A 16,402-nucleotide genomic window follows, 5' to 3' on the forward strand; every position below is an offset into this window, starting at 1 on the left:
ATTGTCTTTGCAATATCATGCAGCATATTTCTAATTGCTATTTCCAGTTTTATCAAACTCCTTTATTAAGAATTAACTGAGAATGTAACAAAGTCTATAAATTACATATGCAACTTGAATTGTGTGTGTATATATAAATTATGTAATTCACTGTTTACCCATAAGGCCCTGGATGTGGTTGAAAAGAACTGATGAACCAGCCCACTTACATGGTTAACAAATGTACTAGATAAGAAAGTAAATAAATTACAAATGATAACTTGAGGAGGAGATGATAATCACCCAAGAGGTAGTGAACTTCAAGACAGCATTGTACAAAACACTGCACACCCTCAAAAGCAAATCTCTCTTTGATTTTGAGGATATGATAGGATAAGATTTTGAACCTCTTAAAGAGAACCTTCCAGCCTTTTAAACACATGGTCCTTGCCAGTCTCAAAGTTTGAGTAGCGGTCTCATGAATTGAGAGAAACAAGTCTCCTGTCTTGCCAAGCTCTCCCCCTCAAGAGCTCCACCAGACCGCATGTCATTCTTTACAATCCTAACCAACTCCATACTTAAATCACCATTGCAGAGAGGCCATAACAGATTCCTCTCTCTGTCCTCATGTCTCTCCATCTCAATATTAAATAAGACTTAACACATTTTTATGGCCTTGTTCTTAAGGGTGACCTTGGCCTTGACTGAATACGATTAGTGGGGTTTCATAAAATGTAGGTAGATAGCAGAGAACACAATTCACATGCTTTTGATATGGCAAGGTTCAGCTAGGTGACTCCCCTATAGTAGTGATGGTGATCCCCCACCGGGACCATGTATTTGAGGTTCCATGTGCCTCTGACTTCCTTAGTCAGTGTATCTGCTTCATTTCCCTTCGGAAGAATCAAACATGAATAAGCCCTTTTTTGCAAATGACATATTGGTTTGTATGACCAATCCTGAAGACAGTGTGTGTGTTTTAACATAAAACATTCTTTCTTTTGCTATCATGTGAATATTACATACACAAAGGTGATTTCAGTCATCTTTGAACTATCTAACTACCTAAAGCCTCTCTCTTTCTATGAGGGCATCAGTCCCTTCAGTACTTGGAAGTGTCCTTTCCCAGATAGGATGTCTGCTTTACTGTTGTACGCTGTTGAATTTTGCAGTAATCTTGGTATGGCATCTTCATCTCTGTAAATAATTACTTTAGGTCTTGTATACCTTAAAGACAATTCCTGCAAAACCTCCTCCATTTTTATGCTCAGTGGAGACCAACGTAATGTCTTTGTGTACTTGGGGGAAGAAAATCCTAAGTCGCTTGGACAAAGCAGACAGTCTACTGAGCATGGGGGTTTGAGAGTATGCAAGACATACAATATTAAATGGAATAAGTGCTCTTGTTTCTCCTTTAAGAATTAAGCAACCTCATTACTAGTCAAGCCAAACAAGATGTGCTGTGTGCTTTGCAGGCTGAAGTGGGTTAACCCTCAGTACTAATACTCTTACCCTGTCAGGAGGACGTCCGGAGGCCTTTAAAAGTGACTGCCAGTATAGTCATTTGGGCAGCAGACTGAAAGAAAGGGTCAGACAAAGGCAAATCAGCTTGTGATCTTCTGAGAATAACATGGGAGGGCTGCTGCAAACTAATGTTGATCAGAAAATCTGGTGATGGCTCTAACTTGCACATTTCCAGAGTAGTTAGCCCCAAAAGCTTAGAATCCTTGAGTGGAAATTTCATTCATTTATACAGTTGTCTCCTGTTCTTAGAAATATCAGTTGGATGTAGAAGCAGCTTAGCTGTAAGTTTTCCAAGCCTGTCCTGCATTTCTCTCAATTTGGGACAATACCTAGATTTGGAAATGTCCCTGAGGTTTCGTAAATCAAGCAGAGAGAGACAATGGGCACCTTGAATTGTTAGCATGGTAGGGGATTCACAGACTCCCCAAAGTTTCGTCTCAACAGATGCCCTAACAAGACTGAACATACAGTCCTCTTTCACAGAATTTAGCTGCTTCTTTTCTATGCGATAGTAAACATACAGAAATAGACTACTACATAGGAAAACAGTTCTTGAAAAAGGCCCTCCAAGAGGTGAATCAGGTAAAATCAGATAGGCTTCATTTATCCTGTTCTGTTCAATGTGCATTTCTTAATATATATATATTTTAATCTTTGGGCAGTTTACTAATAAAAACTATACATGCACTCCAGAGTTTTAACTTCTAATAAGATTTTAATGGTTAAAAAAATATAGATAACAGAACTTATTGTTAGATGAAATGCCACACCAGTCACATGCAAAAAAAGAAAAAAATTGCTCTCTGCTTTAAAGCTGGAATACACTGCTGTGTCTAACTTGCTGGATTATTATGTTTGTTAAAGGAATGTCAACATCTTTCCAAAGTTACATAAAACGTTACTTATTTATGCACTTGTCATGCAAACACATTGCTTCAAAATAGCCAAAAATCACCGTACACTTTGTCCTCCCCCTTGCCACAAAAGACAGGTGTATACATTTCCAGTTATTCACTACACACACCATACCTGCTGATGCTTACATCTGTATACAACACAGGGCGTGCCTTAGGACGCAACTAGACTGTTCACACCCCTTAGGTCTCACTCAAAAGGTTCCCACTGTTACAATGTCCAATCTTCTCTCTAAATACTGCTGTGCTTCTAGGATATAAGAGAGGAGGAAATGAGGCTGCATTCCAAGGCACTGGAAGTACCCTCATGGAAGAGGTCAACAAAATGTTGAAAGCGAGTACCACCAGTTTTTATTGGACAAAGAATTTAAAACAAGACAATGCCATTCAGCCTACTACTTTCTCATGCTCCATAAATAATGGACAACAAATTACATCATTTGCAGTCAACCACATTCTATAAAACATCTAAATTCTGCTTCTTATCTCGACAGATATTGCTTACAAGAAGGTTTTTCTTGCACACCTGAAAACTTTTAACTCCACAGATCCATGTCAATGAATGCCAATATACTCATTTCATGTAGAATGCCTGGCTCATGCGACAGCCGAAAAAGGTCCTAGAACTACTTGGAGGCCCAGCTGTCAAACGAATAACTACAGACTGAATAGTACTTAAATATCTATATTTACCTACAGTTTCCAAACATATTAGGAATAGCTAGAAGCAGACTACAAAGCAGTCAATCCAAACTAAAGTTGTCTTTTTTTGGGGGGGGGCAACAAAAAAAAGGAGATCCGACTGGTTAGAAGCAGTTAGAATGCAGAATCTTAAGGCAAGGGAGGTCACCAGAAGAACTCTATCCATAAGTAAATCTGCTACACATACCTCAGGGTCCCTTTTAGATAAAAGAAAGAAACATAACCTACAAATGTCATATCAATGAAAAAATACAAAAGATAAAAAAAAAAAAAAGACTTTTGAGCACAAGCCAAAGAATATACAACCACCGCAAAACAAGTTCACTGAGCACAAGGTGGCCATGCTCTCTTATCCTGCCAACAGCTCAGCCTACTTTTCAACTGTTTTATTGGCCGGGTCCTTCAGAAGTGCAATAAATAAAAAGCCAGTCTTCTCTGTATCACAAAGCATACTCTATTCAATGAGATCCAAACTATTCTTTACTGTACATCCCTCAGGACTTCTGAATAAAACAAACTAAAACTAATTAAGCACACACAATGACATCATATTCAATATTCTGTCATATGAACAGCACAAAAGTTCAATGCATGTCTGATGGATTACAAAGGCAAATTTTACAAATGCAGAATTTGCAACAATTAATATAGGAAACTAAATTGCTCCTTAAATGCTACCAAAACATTGAGAACTGCTGCAGATTTATAAGTGAAATGCATCACATGCTACTTGGCTTCTAACCAATTTAACTACCGCCACAAGCATACATCCAAGAAAAGTCCCCATTATAAAAGGGTAACTGGCACAGTTGAACTTAAGCTAGTTAATAAAATGCAAATCGAAGTAGAAATTAAAGCATTCATCAATTCTAAATCACACAATTTAACACAAATATTCTCCTGGTACAGTGCACCACAATCTCAAGTACTATGTGGATATATCCAACTACTATACAAATAAAACACAAACTTACCTGGCTATCTCTGAAAACTTGTGGCGTTAATCAAAATGTGCATCGCAAAGTTCTGTGTTCTGGCATTTTCCATACCGTTTTAGAAACCGAAAAGAGTACAGTCCTGAGACGATGACAAATTACTTGACAAACTGATGGCTCGCCTCTTTATCCTTTCAGTGTGCTTATAAAAATGAGAAATTACAGAAATAGGCCATCTGAAGCATCCATGTTTGTCCTTCTTTTAGCAGGACAGTTACGCAGACATGAAATCTTTATCCTTGCTGCATAACCAAGGACATGCCCAAATGCAAATGTATGGCCATCAGAACAAAGACAGTGCATCAGTTTAACCACAAAAACTGTCAAGAGACTAAAATGAAACTAGGATTGCTCAATTTCATTAATCAAGGCAAGAAAACATGCATACTAGGATACTACATGAAGCTACTGTAGTCCTTGTACTCTATGAAGGGTCTGTGTACAGTTATACTGCAAGTGCCCAAATTCAGCCACTACCATTACACATAAACCAAAGGGGCCAATCCTCCCTTATAGACTAAGTCTATAACTCTTTACATTTCCCACACTCTAGTATCTGCAGCCACACAGAGAGACCATAATGTATCAGTTAAGACTTGCATAACTTATGACTCTTCCCCCTGCAAATAATTACCAACTAAAGCAGTACGCATGTATGTCTGTACCATATCTTAGCATTGTTCGACAAACTCCCTGCAAAGGGGATCAACCTCTCATCCCCACCACCAAGTGCTACAAAATCAACCTGAAAATACATGGCGAAAAGTTGGTGCAATCTCTACGAATTCACATAAACCAGCTTGCTAGTTGCTCAAAATACCTAAACTCACATTTTCAAAATCAACACAATTGTCTTAACTGCATGTTTCACTTGCTTCACATCAATCTCATCTCTCAGAGACTACCAGTTCAGGACACCAACGTAACAAAATGCAATACATGTGTGACCCAGTTGCCTTTACTCTGTGCTCCTCTTACCCCAAAATGTCTCACAGTATAACAGAGTGTCAAAAAGATTATGAACTGTTTATGTTATGCAAATTAGTCTGCGATCACTGGTTTGATTACTTCCGTCTTCACCTGCGCACTATACAGCTCTGAGCAACTCATTCACAAGACAACAATCCCAGGCCATCCTTATAAACAAGGAAACAGTACCTTTCATTTGGGTGGATAAGAATGCATTTTAAAAGCTTAGTAGATCAAATGGCCTCAGTTCAAAAATGTCTGTTACTTGGCCAAGGAACAGAGCACCGCACCAACAAACAATACACGCAACCAGCCACACCTTACATAAGTTGCAGGCTAGTGGTGTAAAAATTAGCATTGTGCATGGTCTCCACAGAGGGCACTACTGAAGCAGTGGGCTAGGCAGCCTATTGTCTCTTCACAGGTACCTAGTGGAAGTAAGTCATCTGCCCTTCCATTCAATTAAGTCATGATGGCTCTAAAGCTGCAAACACCTTTTTATATACAGATTATTTTCTGTGCAGATGTAAACTTAAATGTGTTTGTCTACTGGCATTACTTTAGCTTGATATCAGAACGACACAATAAGCTTCATTTGCCTGTTACTGACATTCATAGGTTCATACTAGGCTATCTGCCCAAGGGCATTTATAAGCCTAGCCCATAGTTATGTGGCTTTCGCCACCCCTTTAGTTTGAATAAAAACTATGTCTATCATTTTTCTGTGCCTCTGTCAAGCAGTGACACTGAAGTAATCCCTGGGGTATATCTGCGATCTCCCATCCATTGGTCAAGATTCCTCTTGAACAAGGCCAGCGAGGTGCTCTGCCTCACATGTACCGGGATTTTGTTCCACAGCATAGGGAGTCTCTGGGTGATGAATCTGTCCCTCCAGCACGTTCTATTTATAACCGTGTCAAGGTTTAAGTCTCCCGCCCTTGTGGTTCTGAGGGATCTAGATTTTTTGAGGAAGCATATTCATCAAATCTGGGTTTGACATGGCCTTATATGTCAGGCACAGGTCACCTCTCAATGTTCTACCCCTTCTCCTTTCACACTTTCTCCACCTGTCCATGTCACCTGGGATGCCTTTATCAATTATTTCTCTACTTATTCTGGTATCTAGTCCACATCCCCCTCTGACAAAACACTCCTAGAGAAACAAAGTACTTCTGTCATTCTTGTTTAAGAACAAACCACATTTCGCCATCATCAATCAAAAAATACACTGCACAAAGTGGTAAAAGACTAAACACAAAAATAGCCTTAACGTTTAATATATATATATATATATATATATATATATATATATATATATATATACACACACACACACACACACACACACACACAAACTTAACCAATTAAAATTAAAAAAAAAAAAAAACTTAAAGCATCTTCATTTAAATGTTCTATAAATTTATATATTCAATTTCAAATGTTTTTATTTTATATTAATGCTTTCATTTAAACCTAAACATTGATCAGCAGCTAACCTAATCTGCCATTTAGCTTCTAAAACTTCTAATTTATTCTTATAATCCACTCCCCTTAAATCTAATGGAAGCCTTTCAACAACTGAAATTTTTATTAGTCACAACACCTAGAATGTTTATATAAAGTGTTATTAGTATTGTTAGTTTTAATACTATATAAATGTTCAATATACTTCTCGAAGCTATGTGTTGTCATACCTACAAAATAATAGGAACACCCTGAACACATGGCGATGGAGAGTACAGTATATAGAAAAAAATATGTTTTCACACAATTACATTTTAGGAGTGGACATTCCAATGTCTCAATTTATGAAAAAGAACATTCCCAGGGGACAACTTATATGTGCATCAAGGATGACAACTAGAAATGTAGATTTTTATAAGGAAATGGTTACTATTATTTACATGTTTAAAGAAAGAGGTTATGATGAGACATTGTTATACAACATGGGTTTATAACTTAAGAAGAAAAGGGTGACTTTAAACCAATTTTAAAGGAAGAAAGTCTTTTTATAGTGTACAAAATAGAATAAACAATGAGGCTTCCTTTTTTTTTTCTTTAGACATGATGACTATGGATTCTTTAGCTGTAAATGAAATTAGAGAACCGTACAGGGTAACAGAGTTAAAGGATATTATTAGTTTGGAACCTAATTTCATATATATAAAAGACAAGTGTTTTAAAACCATATTAGAGAAAAGGTACACTGCAATAAAGATAGTGCAAACAAATAAAGAAATAGGTAAGTTCCAATGTGGTATGTGCAAGATATGTAGGTACATTTATGTAACTAAATAAATTTCCATAGAAGCTGTTAAAAAGATTTATTTGAAGGAAAGATATACCTATAAATCTACGGGTTTGATATACATTCCCATGTGTTCAGGGTGTTCCTGTTATGTAGGTATGAATACACGTAGCCTTGAGAAGCTTAAGGAATATTTACATAGTATTAAAACTAACGACATTAATAACACTTCTATAAACATTCTAGATGTTGTGACAAATATAAAAACTTATTTTCAGTTGTTGAAAGGATTCCATTAGATTAAAGGGGAGGGGATTATAAGAATAAATCGGAAGTTTTAGAAGCTAAATGGCAGATTAGGTTAGCTGCCGATCAATGTTTAGGTTTAAATGAAAGCATTAATATAAAACTGTTTTTTAAAAGAAAAACATTTGAAAATGAATATATAAATTATAAAATGTTTAAATGAATGCGTTTTTGCAGATAATGTTTTTTAAATAACTTTAAATTGGTTAGGTTAAGTAATTGAGATATATAACATACAAAGCTATGTCAAACCCAGAGCTGTTGGACATGCTCCACTTAAAGAAATCCCAATCCCTCCGAGCTACACGCTCTAGGGACCTAAGCCTTGCTACCACAATAAGAACATGCTGGAGGGATAGATTCCTGTCCCAGACACTTCCCATTCTCTGGAACAGACTGCCTATGTCAAACAGAGCTCCTCATTAGCACTCCAAGAAAAATCTTGATGATTGGATGGGAAATAGGAAATTCACCCCGGGGATCACTTCTGTGGCTCTGCTTGACAGAGGTACAGAAAAATAATTTTCTTGGGTGGCGAAAGCCAGGGTACCTTTTTGGCTAGGCCTAGTACCTACGTGTGTGTGTGTGTGTGTGTGTGTGTGTGTGTGTGTGTGTGTGTGTGTGTGTGTGTGTGTGTGTGTGTGTGTTGCTTTTATGTCAAGAATTGTTGAGTTTTTCTGAAAAAGTCTGGTGACAAAAGCATTCTAATAAAAATTCTTAAACACTAAAGCTACATTTTGTATTTCTCCATGCAGGCCATAGTGGGTTTTATTTTTGGTATATCCATCATCAATGCAAGAAGTCTTAAGAAACTGCAGTCCCTGGAAGCTCTTCTCACCCTAGAGAATGCGGATGTCTGTGCAGTTACAGAGACGTGGTTCAAGGCTGCAAAAAGCACCTGAGCAGCACAAGGCTACAATGCCTATCACACACTCGGACCACCCTCTGGAAAAAAGGAAGAAAGAACAAAGAATGAATTTCCATTTACACAAAATAAATAAATAAATAAATAAATAAATAAATAAACATCACACCTCTAAAATTGGTCAAGCAGGATAATTTATTTGAGTTACTCCATGTACAGCTGACGACAAGCAAAATCTCCCCACCATATCATCACTAGCTACAAGTCCCCAACCATGAAAATCACTCTACATACCTGAAGTTATTTGAATCACTTACCATTCAGCCCAACACTCTACTCATGGGCAATTTTAAACTACCCCTCCATAAACTGGGAAACCTACACGACCACTAACATGCATACTAAGAGATTCGTGTTCAAGTTTCACTCCATCACCTCCAGTCACTCCCCATGAAATACCCCCTACCCTTCCTTTTCCTGTTATCACAGAATAATAGGTAGTCAGTCACTCATTCTCTAAAGCTAGAACCACTGCATAAGCTAGAACCACTGCATTAATGGGCCCTGAGAGAATCCCAGGGTGTCTACAAATAGCATGAAACATGCCCTAGTTGACCCACTTGGATCTCTATTTAACCACAGTCTTCAGACAGACGACAAACCCAGAAACTACCGACTCCCAAGTCTAACTAGCTTCATATGCAAGTCTATGGAAAGGATAATCCCGGACCTGATTAAAAACGACAGAAAATCTCCAGTCTCTACATCCAACCCATTTCAGCGTCGTCAAAGGCAGGTCCTGCCTGCTCAATCTAATGGACTTCTTCTTTGAGAACGTCAACAATACCTTGGATGAGGGTAAGACAGTGCATACCGCCTACTTTGACATGCCCAAGGCATTTGACACAATTCCCCACTCGGGTATTATAGATAAACTACGAAGTCACCAGATGGACAGCCAAATGGTTCATGGACAGGACACGTGGCAAGAATGGTCTCTTGCCGTATGTGGATTCCCCTAATCATCACTGAAGTACCACAAGGCTCAGGGCTGGATCCCCTTCTGTTTGGGATATAATTCTCAGATGTCAAGCCAAATGCAGATGGCCTTTGGCTGACCAAGTTTGCTGATGACTGCAAGATGGGGGCAATCACGGACTCCCTAAACAATGTTGACATCCTACAGAATAGTCTGATTTAGACCAACGATCCATGGCCTCAAACTGAATACAAAGAACTGCGTAAATAATACCCGTTGGGAAATCAAATAACCCTGCGAATTACAACACTGATAGCACCCCCCCCCCCCAGAGTGGACCAAGTGGCAAAAGATCTGGGTACTCTGATGGATATAACCTGAATTTTGACCACCATGTGTCCAGGGTGGTGAGGAAACACTTGTACATGGCTCAGTTTATAAGTAAGGGCATGGCATCCAGATCTAGGGATGTCACAGTACCACTGTACTCGACCCTCAACAGACCAATAACGGAGTACAATGAACCTTTTGGCATGTACCTCACCAGGCATCTGCAACAGTTGGAGCATACTCAGAGGGTTATCACCAAAGAAATACAATGTATAATCAACATGTCATCTGCAGCACAAATAAAAGTCTTATCACTGTATTCAGTTTCCTAAACAATTACGGAGAGTGATCTGTGCCTGACTTGCAAGGCAGTCTCTGACCCAAACCTGGATGGAAATGTTGCATATTTGCAAAACTAGCTGCACAAGGGTTACCTGCTCCAAAGATCTAAACCTGATCTCGGACATGGATAAATCATGCTGGACAGACGGATGTGCCCCACAGATCATTTCTCGTAAATAGGAAGTGTACTCCAGAGGAGGGGCAGAGCCCTTCCCTGGCCATCTTCAAGTACAATCTGGACCAATGGCTGGGAAATCGCACATTCATTCTTGGTCAGGGGCCCATTTCCCTTATGGCCAGAGGCAGCCTATAAAAACTGCCAAAATCCCACTTACTGACACTTGTTCTGTTTCCCTAGGAACACACAATTTGTGTAAAATCTCCGTAAAACTGGCTAGGCTTGTAAGGTTTCTTGCGCCATTAGCATAGTAATCTCCTATGTGCCTATATCATATCTCACTGTCTCTTACTGATGCTAGCAAGAGTGGCTCCTCTGGCCATATCATTTCCTTCCCAGCTGCTCTCCACTGGACTCCTTCCACTACACGATGTTTGTGCCATATTCAAATTTCAGACGTTTTCTAAGTAATACAATCAAAGAAAATGAATTTACAGCACATACTGTTAAATTAAACAAATACAAGGGTGAACAGTCAACAGGATGAAGCGAGCAAAACTCGTGATTCTTTTATATGGAATTTATTTTTGCCAAACATGTAATACTGCTGCTCAGGACTCTAAAATGACACAAATGGTCAAACAACCAGAACACTATAAATGTTTCTGCAAAAAAAAAAAAAAAATTGTGCTACCTTGACTTTTAACTGTTATGTCAACAAATGTATTCCCATCAAATAGCTTTAAAACAACCACTTCAAAAAGGAAACTAATTTGGTTACAGCATAAATTCGAAACTATTTTAGTTCAGAAAAGCCAAACAAATCTAATATACAAGACTCATGAGATCAAACTTTAAAAAGCAAATTAAATGTCTGCCCTTGTATATTTCGTAACATAATAAAACTGCAACACACCATCAACAGTTTCTACGTTTGAAAATTAGCAAACGAAGAAACTCTTGATAGTGAAAAGGCTAGAGCACACACATATTTGATTTGCTGCACAGTATTCTGGGATCTAGAATGACATGGTAGTAGGCCATCTCACATTATTGATTGCTACTGTCAACACAGTTGCATAACCACCTCTAATGAAACATCCTACCTTATAAGTATATAAGCACCATAACAAACCCAGCTAAAATGTAACAATAAAACAAGAAGGCAGCTACATTACTGTCCACAGTCACTACCATTAATTATGGAGGCACAAAAAAACTCTTCTTAAAGGTCAACAATAACTTTAGTCTAAATGTAAAGAAAACCCAGTATATGAAAACCATAATACACAATAAGGCAACTGTAAAGCTCCAAAGGGCTGCAGTATGGCTTCAGGGAAAAATATCCAGACAGAAAACTCAGCACCCTCACTCCAAACATATGGATATATAGCATGTAAACAGACCTCCATCAAAAACTGCATATAGCCACTGGAATCAGTACTGGTTTGAGCGTTTGCTTCAACCCTTATAGAAATAGTTTATTGTACAATCAGAGCCACTTTCACATAGGCCTAAGTTAAAACAGTGATTTCTCATTTCATGAGAAGACGTCTTGACACAATCACAAGTCATACAAAAAAGACTATCACTGCTCATAGCTGCAACTGGAAAGGAAAACCAGCAGCAGCATCTAACTCCTAAACTAAAACCCACTTTAGTGTCACTTTCGAGGTTAGTGTCTGGCCTTGTAAAACAGATAACTTTTCTTTATACCATGTGCGCACACCCACATATAATACAGATACCCGTAAAGGCTTCAATGTTTTGACGTTTATGCCCAAAAAGGTAAACACCAGTTAACTAGAGGCCGCAATAACTAGGCACCACTCCTTTAAAACTGTAAGATTACAAAAGAATGTGAAACCTGACACCTTTTCCTGGCGCTTTCTGCAAGTTACCTAGAAATCACTTTCACACCACCCTTATTTTGTTTTTGAGAGTTGCAACTACGTGCAAAGGAGAAGCAAAACGTATGCACAAGCAACCGAATGCATTTTAATAAATTTGGCGCGGCCTGTGTCTCAGAATTCATTTCCTTACAAAATGTACGTGAGCACATCTTCAGCTCTCTTATTTATGAAATTATGAAGCACAGCTGGCTAAATCAAGCTCAGGCACTTCAAACAGCAAATTCCCAAAGTGCAAAACAGAAAAGAGCGTGACGCATGTTTTTTAGGGGTAGGAAAATGAAAATTAGAAGTACTTGCCACTGTTGTAGCGACTTAAACGTAAAAGTCCAAAGATCAAAGACAAATTCAAATGTTTAAAGTACAAAGCAATGCATTTCACATTGTACTGGTACCTACCCACCCCCCCACCCTCGAAAAATCACAGAAAGCTAAGAGATGCCAGCAGAGACGTCAGTGTGTGGCGCTATTAGATGGGCTGTAATTAAGGTTATTTTGTCCTGTCGCAGATGAAATTTACTGTATGCTACTACAATGGCAAACGATGGGAATGAAAGACCCAGAAACATTTTCAAGGTTACAGAGACTTAATATTAACGTAGTTTATGATTTTAGTCACTTTTCCACATTCCTGCAGCCAGCCATGTGAAATTAACCAGCCCCACTGCGGACTGAAATTAACCAGCAACAACCCCCTCCTTCTTCACCGCCTCCTCCTCTCCATAGCATTGCCTCTTTCGAACATCAACGCCTCACGCTTACCCTCTACAAAAAGGGCACTTACTTCCCAAGCCCAAGCAGCTTCTTATATTCCCTTTCCAGTTCGCTTCTTCTTTCCTTGCTCTTCAAACAATTTTTGCTACAATCCCTTCACTGTATCACGTGACTCATCTGTGGGATTTTTTTCCCTAGCTCCTTCTTTCTCTCGGTTGAGGGACAAACAGGCTCAATGTGTCAGACCAAAACAGTGGAGCGCAGAACACTTCGTTCTTTCAGGATGTGGGAGGGATTTTTCCGTGATTCTGGGAGCTGTGGTTCAGTGTATGTATGATTAGGTATTAAAGACACCAAGATAATTTATCAGTCAGCTTTCATTAACATTTGTCTTAGTGCTTTCATCCTTCAATATTTTTCCCGTCTTCATGGCTAATTTTGTCAAAGATAAAATGACTGTAGAAAAAAAGAGTTTCACTTACTGTGATAAGGTCGTGTTCCTTTTAAGAGGGTTATGAAGTATTACAGTAAGTGGTTATCTCTCCATAGTTTATTCAGAAGTAGCAGTCCTAATCTATTTTCTGTAGTTTCTATGAATTTACTGTCCGTTTTACGTACACCAGTATTTTCTTTGGTTATTGTAGCTGTAAGCTATTTAAGTGAAACAAGCGACCCCTGACAAATAATACCCCTCAGAAGTGATCTGCCTAAATTAATAAAGACCTGTAGTGTTTGGTGTGGGCACCTTTCTTTGCAGCTTGTATGATGTTTGCTTGAATTAGTTTTTTAAGCAACTGACTGATTTGAGAACAATTACTTTTCTAGTTAAACACACATCACATTTCTGTTCCTATGACCTGGCCCAAGGCCAAGTGTCACCTTCTACTCTTACCAATGATCACATTTGGAGAAGTCTTAAAACGTTTTAGGGCTGGTTTTAAAGCGGCCCTCTTGACGGTAACTATTTTGGAAGTACATACCTGTTTTCAGGCTTGGTTTATGTTTTCACATGATACACGCATTTTTTGTGTGTGTTCCGATCTGCAGGTATGATTTACTCTCTCACACATCTGAATCCCCTCCCTGCTTTGCGTATATACACACTTTAAAGCTGTTTAGTACAGATAAAAGCAGACTATATACAGTGACATATTGGTGGCACCAATGGTATAAAGAAAGAAGGACTCATTCCACACCTTGCTTCTACATTTTACAGAAGAAATAAATGGCTTTCTGAAGTAGAGTTCTACAGTATCATTAATTAATTACCATTCATTTTCTTTCTTTTTATATATATTTTTATGTATTGTATGCATATAGAGCTCGAAGTAACGAAGTTTCGTTTAGCCTGCACTGAGGTGTGGGTCTAAATGACAATGGCGTTTAGTTTGCCTTTGATTAAAATCTACATTTTTGCACTATATTTTGATAATATGTTTATATTTTTGCATTATTTTTATTACTCTAATTTTTAAAACTTGAATTTCGAGTATTCTCCCACAGTCCTACTGGAAATCGGAAGAGTTTTGTGCTATTTGGTATTTACAGTTTATGCTAATTTGGCACCCAGATTTCTGGTCAGTCTGTGTCTGCTTTTCAGCCTTTGTCCTTAATTTCAATGTCTGCAAGCTGAGAGATGTGCTTTAGAGTGTTTAAAACATAGTCAAGGAATGCCCACACCTTAAAGTTCTCAGGATTCTCAACTGAAAAAAAACGTGTATTACACACTAAAGTTCTCAAGATTCTCAACTGAAAAGTGTGTGTGTATCTTCTACACACACACACACTATATATATATATATATATATATATATATATATATATATATATATATATATATATAAAATAGGTCTACTTCACTTGACCTAAAACCCATTTGACTGACTCCCATTTCACCGACAGCTTACAATGCTGAATTTCAACATACTAAACCAAAGACATGCACACTTAGAACACCAGTAACTAACTCTTTCCAGAACTTAAAAACTACTTAACCTCTTAACAGAAACTGGACAATGTACAACCAAACTAGGTTGGGGGGGTTATTATATATACTAATACTAATATATACTAATACCCCAATTATATATACTAATGCCAAGATCACACTACAGTGGGGAAAAGGGCATATACCTTTAACTTGCCTTGCAGTACTCTACACGCTGCCACTACTGCTGGGAACACTCAAAACATTCGCCAAATTACTTTAGATACTTCCTATAAAAATGTAAAGAGACAAACTCACATTTAGAAACACTACAACACTACTTTCTACATGACTATTGGAATTCTAACAGTCAGCACTGACAGTTACAGTAATTCTTTTTATCACAAGCATGTCACAGGTGAAGGAAAACCCACAACAAGTCTATGTCTTAAATGTTGGTGAAATAGGTGTCAGTCAAATGGGTTGTCAATCAAATGAAATTTAGGTCAATTGGGTGTCAATCAAAAAAGTTTAGGTCAAGTGAAGTAGACCCAAATAAATAAATATATATATATATATATATATATATATATATATATATATATATATATATATATATATATATATAGTGTGTGCCTTGCTTTCTTGTTTGATGTAGTATTAATTTGTCTACAGAGTAAGTGTTACAATTTTTCTAGTTTGTAATACTCCAAAAATGGCCAAATGAGGACTCTCACACTTCTGTGATTTTATTTGCTAAGCTTTTTTTTTTCTTTTCTCCTTATGACAGTGCACTGTCTGTTCCCAGACAGATACCATTTTGACCATCAGTATTAATTTAGAATGTCTGTACTCGAAATGTTTTGCTTGTTTTCAAATCTTGTTATAATGACCATTGCTTTTCCCCAGGAGACATGCTTTGCTTTGTATTTCTTCTGATATTTAAATGGACTGTCTGCAGCAACCTCTTTCTTCTTCTGGTACAAAACAGTGCTTGAGCTTGAGTTCAAGATAATTGTTTTTTTATATAGGTGTGATTTAGCTATGGGGCGTTGTCAGAAAAATATGTATTAATATGTGTGCTTAATGCTGATTAGAAACTAAATGAGTTAACACGTTTTTCATTCTATTTTATATGCACAATTTTATATACAGCTTAATTTCATATGAGACTAAAAGATGCTTTTGAAACTGCAGTGTGCTTTCTGAAACTTGCAACATGCCCTCTGACCTAGTAATTGCTAGCACAGCAATATTCATGTTTATGCCTTTTGGAAATGTACTTGAGAAGCAGGTGATTATCTGCTAGGTCAGGAAGCAATGAATGAACAATGTCATATTCTATAATGTAATGATTTTGAACAATTAGCTCTGTTCGAAGTATGAGAACACGCACAGCTGCAGAAGTTAGAGATAACATAGACAAAGGACTGTTGGAGAAATGAACTGCAATCTATACTTGCTTTGTACTCAAATTAACCATAGTACCTTGAATGGTAACATTGTATATATCTAAAAGGTGGTAGTCAAGGCCACGTTGTTTTTCTTAGGAAGTTTCTCACAAAAATTGATAGTACAAG

General features: G+C 37.7%; 1 protein-coding gene across 3 annotated transcripts in view; it reads right to left on the reverse strand.

Moving 5' to 3' along the window:
• TCF20 (transcription factor 20) overlaps positions 1 to 13,147 on the reverse strand; it is a 2,163,179-nt gene extending 2,150,032 nt beyond the window's left edge. For all 3 annotated transcript variants that reach the window (XM_044074720.1, XM_044074711.1, XM_044074667.1), the window contains exon 1: positions 12,966 to 13,147. The gene's annotated coding sequence lies outside the window, so the exon portion shown is untranslated. The remainder of the gene's footprint in view (positions 1 to 12,965) is intronic.
• Between the last annotated feature and the right edge of the window lie 3,255 nt (positions 13,148 to 16,402).

This window comes from Protopterus annectens, chromosome 1.part1, assembly GCF_019279795.1.
Source record: "Protopterus annectens isolate FY-2018-M chromosome 1.part1, PAN1.0, whole genome shotgun sequence".
Taxonomy (NCBI): domain Eukaryota; kingdom Metazoa; phylum Chordata; order Ceratodontiformes; family Protopteridae; genus Protopterus; species Protopterus annectens.